Source organism: Prinia subflava, chromosome 7 (assembly GCF_021018805.1).
Source record: "Prinia subflava isolate CZ2003 ecotype Zambia chromosome 7, Cam_Psub_1.2, whole genome shotgun sequence".
Lineage (NCBI taxonomy): Eukaryota > Metazoa > Chordata > Aves > Passeriformes > Cisticolidae > Prinia > Prinia subflava.
In genome coordinates, this window is record NC_086253.1 from 17,698,014 (window position 1) to 17,710,359 (window position 12,346).

A 12,346-nucleotide genomic window follows, 5' to 3' on the forward strand; every position below is an offset into this window, starting at 1 on the left:
ACCAGGTAAAAATATAGCATGAAGATTCCCAGTGGAAAGCAGATCAGAAACAAAGTATTCACTATGTTCACAATGATACGTTTCTCAGATTGCTCCAGTATTTGCTTTCAGAGACTTCATCCTGCTTGGGCTGCTCATCAGTCACCCACAAAGCTCACGTGGCTTAAGAATTTATTTCAGCTTTTCAGACAGCAACAATTAAGGCACAAAATTCCTTGCCACTTCAGCATCATTCTTGAATTTCCCTTTGTCTGAGGGATCAGTGTTCAAAGCATCTCACTTCTAAAATTTTAAGCAATTTCACATCTCATGTTTCATCTTAATATGAAGATATTAATGTGAAGATATTAAGTCTTGGTGCATTCTATTCTGACTCTATACTCCAGCATAGCCTGACCACTGAGCTGTTTATTCTATCCAGGCAAAATTTGCACTTCCCCCCCCAATATCTGATGTATTTATACACTTCAGTAAGCAGCATTTTACCCTACTTCCCTCTCCTTTAGTGACAGATATTTTGCCTCTCCCATGCCATGTTCTTTAAAACTCTTAAAACAGATTATGTTAACTGTTGGGGATTTTTTTCTTATCTTTCTTACCTTTTTCCTTCAACCATTGTTCCTCACCCTGCTGTTAACCATTTGGTCTAGCTCAAAATCTCTTAATTTGAATTTCAGAGAGTTCCTCTGGGGGACCATCACTGGTAGGAGGTTAAGCTTAATTGCACAGTGATCAGTTACCAGTGGAGATCTGGTTGTAGTCTTTGCTGGTAGCTGTGAACTACTCGGAACCTATTCAAGGCCTCTGGCAGAGTGCAGTTCTGCTGGCAACAAAACAAGATCTGAAAACTTACAGCCTTGTGTGTTGCTCCTCCAGACCATTTGTGGTGTTTTCAACCAGCCATTACTGAAATGGCCAATAATCTGTTGTGTGAGTTAGCTCACTAACATCATTGTCACCATGATGATAGTGGTGGTGAAGAAAAAAACCTGTATGCTACTTCTATTGCTAGAAGTGTGTAACCAAACATAATAAAAACCACAAATAGCGCTTGTCTAATATCCCATCCCAGTGCACTAACAGCTCCTAGAAGCAGCTAACATGGAAAAGATGTTAAAAGCATATTCAGTTCTGTAGACAGGAAGAAGTAAAGTGGAAATAAACTCTTGTAAAGAACTTGGGAAAGTGGGTTGGTGAGGGGTGGAGGAAAGAGCAAAAGACATTAAATGTTTGAATAACAAAAATAATCTGAAGATAACCATTAAAACACCGTCAGTGCTGAACAATAAGGCCTGGTGCAGATGGAACAGAGAAAAATCACTCAACTATCTTCAGAAATGCGTAATACTGTGCAGTTACAATGTGCCAACGTACTAGACAAAGACTGTCAAAACAGCTAGAAAAGCATCTTATTAATTTGCTCTTTGCTTCCATGTTTTCACCTAAAAGATTTTCAAAGCTCAATAAGATAGAAAAATTTCTTGGAGGAGTAGGAGAGGGGTGGAATTTATTCCTAAAACAGACAAGTTTTGCAGGTAAAAAAGTTGGATGGATCTTTTAAATTACGCTGGTCTTGCCTTCTCACAGACAGCAAGAGGCTGATGCACTGTGTTGGGTTTGGCTGGGATATAGTTAATTTTCCTTGCAGTAGCTGGTGTGGGGCTGTATTTTGGATTTGTGCTGAAAACTGTTGATAACAGAGATGTTTTTGTTATTGCTAAGCAGGGCTGATACGGCATCAAGGTTTCTCTTCTGCTCCTCATCCCACCCCAGCAGTGAGGAGGCTGGGGGTGCACAGTGAGCTGGGAGGGGACACGGCCAGCACAGCTGGCCCCAGCTGACCCAAGGGATGTTCCATACCCTGTGGCATCAGGCTCAGCATGTACAGCTGGGGGCCAAAAAAAGGAGAGATGTTTTGAGTGATGGTGTTCGTCTTCTCAAGTCACCCTTCTGTGTGATGGAGCCCTGCTCTCCTGGGATGGCTGGACACCTGCCTGCCAATGGGAAGGAGTGAATTAACTCCATGTTTTGCTTTGTCTGTGCACATGCTTTTGCTTTATCTGTTGAACTGTTTTTATCTCAGCACATGGGTTTCCTCACTTTTATGATTGTCTCCCCCATCCCACAGGAGGTGGGGAGGGAGCAATGGGCTGTGATGTGAAGTTGTAGCTTTCATGTTTTTCAGATTCAGTGCTGCCTAGGGGTGTAGTTCTGAATCTCATATTAAGTGCCAGTAAGCTCTCTTCAAAGAGTAGGTGACAAAACAAATCCCTTTCCTGCTGAAGACCAAGGACAACGTTCAGGCCCAAATCATAAGCAACAGTGGACTGAAGGGAGAACAAGAAGGATGGGATCTCACACCATGAGGCTGTAATTGGACAATTAAACCCCAATGTGCAAATGGACCAAAACTTATAAAAGTGTAAGACCTCGTGACCGTTTGTCCATTTTGTGACCATTCTAAGTCCACCTTGGGTGCAGCCCTGGTCAGGCTCCTGTCCTGCTCAAGGTGTACCCTAAAGGCCTTTCAGTAAATACCTGCTTTATTCTCTAGCTCTGTCCAGTCTCTGTTTCAGGTTAACCTTCCCAAGGCAGCAGCTGTGTGGGCCTTTGTTGCTGGCTGGGGTTAAACCATGAAATGCAGCGAGACATGACTGAGGCCAAGGACTGTTGTCTGAGACAATAAATAGATCTTGTATCACCAAGTGCCAGGTTTTGTCAGAGACCTCTCAAAGAGGAAACTAGTATTTCCTTGTTACAGACAAAAGCCAGAGCATTTTCCTTTTCTTTATGCAGAGTCATCTCTTGAGAAATTTCTTTAGGAAGGCTTGTAGAAGTCTTTGGTTTGAGAAGCATATGGAGAATTTGAGATAGAAAAGCCATTCCTGTGCAACTTATGCGTTCCATGTAAGAAGACAGATTATCAGACCAGTCCCAAGGAATCAGGGTTCAACTCAGCTGTAGCCACTAAATTAAGATCCTACACAGAAGGTGATACTTCATGGCTGTACATTTTGTTTAGGTAGCTTAGTGTCCCTCCAGTAGTCAGTGTAGCTTCTAAACTGAGTGCTGTGTTCCCCATATTTTTAAAGCTTGTGATAATAAACACCTCAAAATGTTTTTGAGTACTATTCTTTTATTCATTGTTGTCACTTGTGTTAACAGATGTGTAATTTTACCTGTAATTTTCCCCTTCTCAGAGGGGAAGTCTATAATATCAGATATTCTAAAATAAAGTTAGAAGCTTTCCATCTATCTTATTTGCAGAGAAAAGAAAAAGGGAAAAAAGACGACTTTCTTCTTAGCCTATTCATAAGTGCATAAAAAGTCAATTAAGACAGTCCATAAAAATTGAAGAGGAAAGGCTTTAGAAGTCCACTGATAGGTTTTCTATTAGGCTAATACCTTAAAGCTTCCTTAGCACTTTCCAACAAATCATTTTATTTGGCTTTATGAACACCTCTGGAGCTAGGTATTACATCTTTTTATTATTTGAGGAGATCAACAGTGTAAGTACCAGACCCTTGGAAAAGTCAAGCTACATTGTTAGACAATGTTTATAAAAGCAATTAGCCCCAGAGGAGTAAAAACCTACTTAAAGCAGAAATAACTGGAGATTTCAAAGTGTTTAGGTGTCTATTTAACTTCGAAGATAACTCGTGTCTTTAATACAAAAATGTAAGATTAGACATAATTGAGAATCAAACTACTAGTGGATGAGAACACAGCAACCATGGTCACCTCTAAAACATCTTTTCGGTGTTCTTTTTTTCCACTGGCTTCTCACTGTGTTCTAGATAAAATCCAAATAGCTTTTTTTCACCTTAACCTGGCTACACAGCCCAGGTCCAAGCTGAGAGACCTGGAGTTTCCAGAACAGCTTCTGCACATTGGATTCAGCAGCCTCAACCACAAGAGCTATAGGTGCAGACTTTCCAATATTAGGATAACAGCTCAAGATAATTCAAAATGCAGCTTTTCTGAAGTATCCTAGGGCACCACTCCCAAACTTCAGCTACACAGTACCATTAAAAAAATACTTGTGGTTACTGTGCAAACAGGTTATACCCTTGTTTCAGAAAGTTCAGTTAGACCAAAGAAGTAACTGGCACTGGCTTTGGCACTCCTGGTCTCCAATCCCAGAGCTGAGTTCAGGCCGTAACTTTTGAAGAAGAAAATCAAAGCCTGGAATGCAATTCATTTTTCTAAGTTTGCTAGACGGTGAAGATTGCATAAGCTGTTGTGTTTCATCCAAAAGCTAAAAAAATAATTGAAGCTAGTTGACTGCTAAGATAGCATAGCAGCTCCAAGGAAAAAAAAGGACAGTAAAAAACCACTTTTTTCAGTGCTGCTACATAAGACCATCAGAAATGACTAACAAGATACAATAAAGCTATCTAAATGCAAAGACCAATTGAAAATACACAACTGCCAAGAAAATGGAACATTTCTCAAAATGTTTTGATCGCACCATCATTACTATTTGCTTTTCCTGAGTTCAGATTCAGTTGCTTGCCTCTTCATCCATGAGCTAATTCCATCTAAGCATTGGGTCATCATGATAATTGAAGTTACATGAAAAAGTCAACTGAATGAAGTAAAGTTGATTATTCAAAAAGAAAGGGAAAAAAGTGACAGGAGTTTTAAAGCTAGATTACATGAATTTTGCTCGTCTCAAAAATGCAGGAAATTATTTTCCTTGAATTCTGCAAGATCAAGTGTGCCACTGATTAAAACTTTGTCTACTGAAGTGGAAGAGCAGAACACTGATGAGTTTGATTGTCCTGCAAGCAAGATATTTTCAATGAGACTGTTAACAAAATGAAGCCACTATGATAATTTAATTCCTAGTTCAGGCCTTCCAGCAGCTTTTCAACATGAGTAATCTCCATCAGTTCAATACCCCCAAAATTATAAATAACAACCAGTGAATACATGCTATTCAAATGTCAGCAGGCATGAACTTATGAGGTAGTTCATAACTTTTATAGCCTCACCACCAATTAACAATGTAAATAAATTGCTAAAGCCCTATCAGATTACAATTTCCCCAAAATAACGTTCCTGTGATTATGTTTGCATGATTATAGCTATGAAGTAACTAATCAGAACTGGGGGAGAACCCTAGAATAACCCAAATTAGCAGGAATGAAGATGGTTGGCTTGTCATGTGTCCCTGCCTCTAGTGTAAGTATCTTTACCCTCGAGAACCCCGCGAGCCCAGCTATTCTGCCAGCTTCTGAGTACGCTTGGCTCATTAGTAAAGTACTGAGTGATGAAACAGGAGTGGAGTCAGCATTATTTTATTGGTCACAGTGAAGATGTTGTCTAAGGAAGAATGTACTGAGAGGTGCGAGATCTCCTCAGTGCTCAGATAATGAGAAAGGCAGGAGGCTACACCTAATTCAGCACATTATTCATAAGCTCATTGATACAGCAGTGGCACCTTCCCATCACAAACTGTACTACAGATTCAAACAATATTTAGCTACTCCTTTGGCACTATACGCTGTACCACGTGGGAAGGAACGTGGAGGAGGGAGGCAGACAGACTCTCAGCCACACGTGGTACAACTTGGGGAAATTGCATTTAACTGTCTTTTGCACAATCCCGAGAAAAGCTTTGATCCATACAGAATTTTTATACAAGAAATACCACAAAGAGGCAGCAAAGCCTCAGAAATAATTGATAGATGTTTCAAAGGGTTTTGACAGAACACTAAGTTTGGATTTTTACAGTGACATCATATTCAAGCCAATTAAAAACAAACCTTGATAGCAGAAAATGTAGTCACACATTTTTACCAGAAATGGTTTTGCAGCTTGCAAGCCCATGTCCTTTTCTTTACATATTGGCCAAAATCAAGGGAAGAATAAACTTTTTTTCTTAAAGCAGGTTTTTTAATGTTTATTTTTTTTAAGTAGTAAGAACAAAGATTTGCTGTTGACTTTGTTCCTCATTTAGGAAGATCTACTCCGAGTCTAGAAAACCCAGCATTTATAGAGTTGCTTTTATGATCAAATTAGTTTGCTAAAAATAAAAGCAAATTAATTTCTGAGACCTCACTGTATCTAATGAGAGATCTAAACATTAGTCTTGTATCAAGCCATTAGACTACAAACATTTGGACCCTTAAACTTTACTTGCAAAAATAATATCCATTAGAAGCAATTATTTTGTGAAGAACAAATGTGATTATTAATGAGATCTCAAAGTGAGATTTTCCTATTTACTTTCCCTTCCACAATTCTCCTCCAGAAACAAGCAGCATTTCTGTACACTGCAGAAGAGTCAGAACCACGACATTACTGTTCAACCTGGTATTTGACAATGCTTGAGAATGTAGAGAACAGACATTTGAATAGTGTTTGGATTTACATATCAGCAAGTCCAGCAAGGAGTTTGAGAGCAAAAACATTTTAACACTGGTTTGCTTACAAGAAGAAACTGTTCATTGTCCATAAATTTACAGAATATTAAATGTCAGTTTTCAACAAGCAGGGTACATGTTGTGAACAACAAGACTGGAATTTTAAGTTCTTGCCAATTCTTATATTTGATTACTGCTCTTAATCAAATTATTTGTTTAAAGTATGTAGAAGCAGCAGTAATTTGACTTTACTTCCATTACATTGTATAACCAATAACACACTGGAACAAAGCTGTCAATGCCCTTTTGGACAGCTGCTTAAGAGAAACATGTCGTGACTCACACTGCTTCAAACCTGCTGCTGCCGCTGTACAAATTTTAAGCCTTTCTGTACAAATTGCAAGTCTTTCAGGAAGGGTTCAAAGGCCTATAATTTCTTTAAAAGAACAATACTATCCCTGTCACAGTAAAGGCTTATCAGTTGCTTGTTATTCAACATGCAAAATGAAACAACTTCAAAGATACCATTCTGAGGTTTGAAAGGTCAAATTAAGTCTGTGAGTCTTTTAAGTAGTACATGAATTTTGATAGCAAACACTGGCATCTTTATAAAGCTGAAAAGGTTGATATTTTTGAGGTTAAAACTAATATAAGCAGAATGTCTATTTAAATATTCAGCTGTGCAGTCAAACCAAAGTATTCAGGAAATACATCCACCAGCAGCCCTCCACTCAGTGGAGCCCGGTAAGAGCTGATGCTCTAAGTGTTTATTGTTTATGCTGCTGGAAGCAATGAGGCCGGGAACATTAATGGAATAGGCTCACAAAATAAACACTGAATTCAAATGGAAGGCAAGAGGCCTAGTTTAGCTAAAGGAATAAGACCAACCCAAAATAACACATTTAAAGCCACAAGAAATATTTATTATCAGCATTAATTTGTGCTGTTTTATTTTCTATACAACAAAACTACTGCATAGCTTTCACAGCTGGAAGAACCACTCAGAGCTGAGATGTACACAAATGAAAATTATTTTATCATCTGTCCAACATACATTCAGTGTTCCTGAGAAACCACTATATTCGAGTTGAAACTGCAAGATCAAACACCTACAATCAGCAGAACTAGTCTTGTTATCGCATCTCCAGGAATGTTATTTTACTGCTGTTACCATATTTAGTTTAATCCCTTGATAGTGGAAGCTTGGATCTCCTTAATGCCAATCACTTATCTCAGACACATCAGTGCCAATTAAGAGGCAGCCCAAGCTTGTCATTTGCGAAAGGAAAAGTGAAGAGAGGGGCAAATGCTCTCATAATAGTTTCATTCTGGTTTTAAAGCTGCCTGTTTTAAGCTTAAAAATATGAGGCATTTGTATTACTGGGAACCAATGCCCAATTCTAGGAACAGTTCCAGGAAGCATACATACCCAAAAACAAAGCTACCAGTGTCAGAGGTACTGGTAGAAAAATGAACTAGGCTGACCAAGTAGATAATTTTTCCCTCTGCTTCACATAAATCTAATGTCACATACATAGTCATGAAGTTAAATTTAGGCCAATAAACTACCAGAGTAAATTAAATAATTTTGAAAGGTCAACAAACTACCAGAGTAAGATTATACTTCTAATAGTAAAATATGTTTATTATTTAAACCCTCAATTGTTCTAAAACCAAGATAAATGTCTAATCTTCACGAACTACAGTTAGTGAAAAAATTTGTGTACTTTAGAATACAACTCTCTGCTTTCTACTGTGATGGTGTGCTATGGCTTTTTATTGCTATACATTATCAGAAATGAACTACAGCAATCTGATTACAAATTAATAATGGTATCTGGACTGGATGGAAGGAAAACTCTTTGCCTTTTGACTTCTGCTACAGTATCTTGTCAAATAAAACCACAATAGTGAAAGCTAATGTCAGCATTTTTGCTTTAAACTGCATTTCTCATGGCAAATAATGAGCAGTTTCCTGTATGCACTGTGTAGCTGTGCAGGCTGCAAGTTACATGTCACAAACCAATGCTGTGTCACAAGCCCTGATCCAAAAAGGGAGGTGGTGATCCGACAAAACTGACCCAAGTGATACAGAACACAGCAACCCCAGGCTGGCCCACGTCAGCTGCTCTCTACCTTCCATGAATGGGCACAGGTACAAAGAATGAAAGCATTCCTGCAAACCTAAAGGAATGTCGGCATCTGTCTTTAGCACCACAGTACATAAATACCTCCCAAAAGCAAGAACTCAGGGGCTTTTATGACATCAGAACACAGCAAAGCATGGAGTCACCATTTATTCTATTTCCTGACAAAAATTCTAAGTGCTAAACACAGTATTAACTGGTCACTTCTCTGTATCTCCATAACGAAGATATGTACCTAACCACGTGTACTTAGCCATTAGTAACTATTTCTATGTCTAACAAACCTAAATACAGTTATTAACTCCCACTGATACTAGCCCTTTACTGCTCTGAGGTATTACACAGCAGCACAACTAAGACGGAAGACTTCCTCTTTTCAAAAAATATACTCCTTTCACTTAGTACTGTTTTCCTGTCATCTAATCCATATTCTGTATTTTCAAAAGTCCCACACTATAAACAGTTTATTATATACAAACCAAATATTTTCAAAAAACATCAGAATGTCTCTGATAAAAAGATCACTCTAAGTAAACAACACATCACTTTTCCTTTTAGATTGTTCCAAAGCAGATAACCAGTTAATCCTAAGGAGTAGTGCCTCTCTACTCCAAAACACATGTACACCCTTGCTTGCAGTCTGAACACTCTAAAGTGGCTTCAGTAAGGCAGGGAACACAGCAGAGCAGCAAATGCTGCAGCTGCTGGGGGCAGCTCTGTACTTTATTTGGGAACCTTTGCTCTACAGACCAACAGAAAGAACCCCAGTGTCTTGTAGTCAGTTGTGGCTTTTCACGGAACAAGACAGAAGCGGAATTTCTATTTGACACCAGCAAACTCTTCATTTCCAATTTTTTCTTATTTACTGCATTCTGCATAAGTATGTAAGTATAAGCAGCCAGAGCTCTGAGTATTTTTAACATGTTTAAGATGGAGGCAGTAATCTCCCTATGCTCATAAAGCAGTCTAATTCCTATGCCTCCTTCTTGGTCTCCTTTTTCTCTGGGCAACCTTTTTTGACATTTTTCCCACCAGAGAAAAGGAAACAAGGTTTTACCTTTCAACACTGAACTTAAAAAAACCCAGAGCAACTCTCAATCCGCTGTACCCGAGACAGCAGTAGCTAAGGAGGTGGCTCCTGATAGTTTCCCTGTAGGGATCAGGAAACATCTTACTTTAAGAAGCCCTACTGTCCCTGTCATTACTCCTTCAGAGATAGAGTGACTCCTTAGACATGTGGCTCCCCTCCCACTGCTATATGGCTCTAAAATTACATCAAAAGTGAGATTTGCAGTAACTCTAAGGTATCCACAGTGATTTAAGTGAATCTGTGTTTCTGCCCTGAATCCCTGAATGGCCTCTGTTGAGATTAGTACTGGGCAGAGAACAGACTGCACAAAGCCACTCTGACCCCAGGACCCTTCTCCACTACTCAATTCTTAGTGAAGGAATAATTCCATACACAGTACACACAGGCCCCTACAACAAAATGCTTTAGTCCTAAACTCAAGTATTGCACGTGCTTTGTCAGTTCTTCAACAAACGGGGGTGTTTTTTGGGAATACACAAGTGTCATGCAAGTATCAATTGCAATAGGTTCCCCAGGTGTCAAGGCTTTCATGTCTTCCTGAAGCACTGTCCCCCAGATTCCATCAGCATCCCAGCAGGAAAGCTGTTTCCCATTGCTTGCAGGAGGGGTGGGGGCACCCGGCCTGCTCTGTCCCCAGTGACAGCTGGGACACCGCCAGTTTTCCAATTAAGCCCAGGTGTCACCAGCTTAATTGGAAGGTTGCAGGGTTGCACAGGTGTCAGAGGACATGAGTTTGGCCAGCAGTAAGTATTTGCATTCCTGGTAGCAGAGGGGAAGAGCTGGTCAGCTGTCACAGCCCAAGCTGAGCTTGTGGGCATGACAATTCAAGGGAAAGGAAAACCACCAAAAACAAGCCAAAGTCTTTCCTGTGTCAAGTTCCACTCACAGCCACAGCCATCTGCTCCCCCATCCCCAAGGACCCACGCTACAACAGCTGATGCCAGCTGGTTTTGGGGTCCCTATGGCGTTTCATGTGGAGAACTGTCTGTGGCCCTTGCCAGACCTAAGGAAAGTCATGCAGAAGGTGGCTCTACACGTTCAGCTGAAGGATGCACACAAACGCTAGAGCAATTCTTACCTGGGGAGCAGACGGATTTCAGCACTGCACAATGCAGCCCCCTCTGCTCACCACATAGAGGATAAGAAGTCATCAGGAAACCCCACATATCCAGCCTGAGGCATCCTAGAGCAGCAATTTGCAAAACCAACATTTGCATGTTCAGGAATACTAGTTTGAAATCCAGTTGCCTAAGAAGTTCAGAATCCCTGTTTTATTTAAAACCCCTTCTAACTGCAGTCAGAAAACACAATCCAGTTCATTTTATGCAGTGAAGCTCTTTCCTTCCTTCCTATTGGAAATGGTTTGGTAGGGTAGGAAAGTCCAGACTCATCTCACACTACCTCTCACTTAGCAAACCCGAGACAGACTCTCGAGTCCCACTGCATATTATAAATGCACTCAAATGTTAATCTTCTTACATTTTTATCTTCGCTATTACTACTTTACTTGCTAACGAAGTTTTCAAAAATTCTCAACTCCCCACCATATAAGTAGCAATTTAAAAGAAAGTTGGAACTGGAAGAAAATCCTCAGATTATTCCAAGTAATTGTATAGCCCACTACCACAATTTAAATAGGAAAGGATACCCCAAACATCAGTGCTTAAAATTAGTCTGAGGTTAGTTACCAGCTCTGCAAACAAACTATTTTTGCTTCAGCCTTACAGCATGACAGCAGCACAGCTCTCTTCCTAAGGGAATCAGTTTCAGCAAGAGCTGATCCAGCTGCTCTTTGCCAGAAGGACCAAACCTCAGTGTACTCCACAGGGAGAGAAAAACAGAAATCTGATGAAATACATTAAACTATTGAACAATTTGGGTTCAACCAGACCTTAAAGATCAAGTTCCAACCTTCCTGCCATAGGCAAGGACACATTCACTAGACCAGGCTGCTCAAAGCCCCATCCCACTTGACCTGGGACTCTCTGGGGACAGTGCCTCACCAACTCCACAGTGAGAAATTTCTACCTTATGTCCAATCTCCATCTACTCTCTACCAGAGTAAAACAACTGGCCCCTTGTCCTGTCACTGCTAAAAGTTTTTACAACAGGCCCTGGTAAAAATCCTCACTCATTCCTCTAACACCTCTGGAGGTATTGTAAGGCCACAATTATTCTCCTTCTTTTTTCCAGCCCGAACAATACCAACTTTCTCAGCCTGCCCTCCTAAGAGAGATGCTCCAGCCCTGTAATCAAATTTTACCATAAATTCCTCATGAGATTAGGCTGTCATATCATATTTTACAAAAAATCACTACAAAATTACAACAGTGCAGAGTGATTTGATCTACAGTGTCATTTATGCTATTGTTTGTGTTGATCCTAAACAGTACCTGATCACTGCCCAACAGGGCAATTTCTACCTGGCCACACACACTTCACTTTATAGGACACGCTACTACAGTTCTGTCTGAGAAATAATTAGGGCTATGTTGGAAGAAAGCATTCTCCTAACACATGCATGCATTTTGAGTTTTGTAAATAATTTTAACAAGTTTGCAAGGGATCAACATTGTATGCATCATATTATATCATTATTGTGCTACTTAAACATCTGTACTTTTAGTATTAAATTATTAAACTACTGCCATGTCAATCAAACAGCAGTTTAATGGGAGACTAAATGGGCTTCTCATGTTTCAATCAAAATAGAAATACTGACATACTGTGGCACAAAA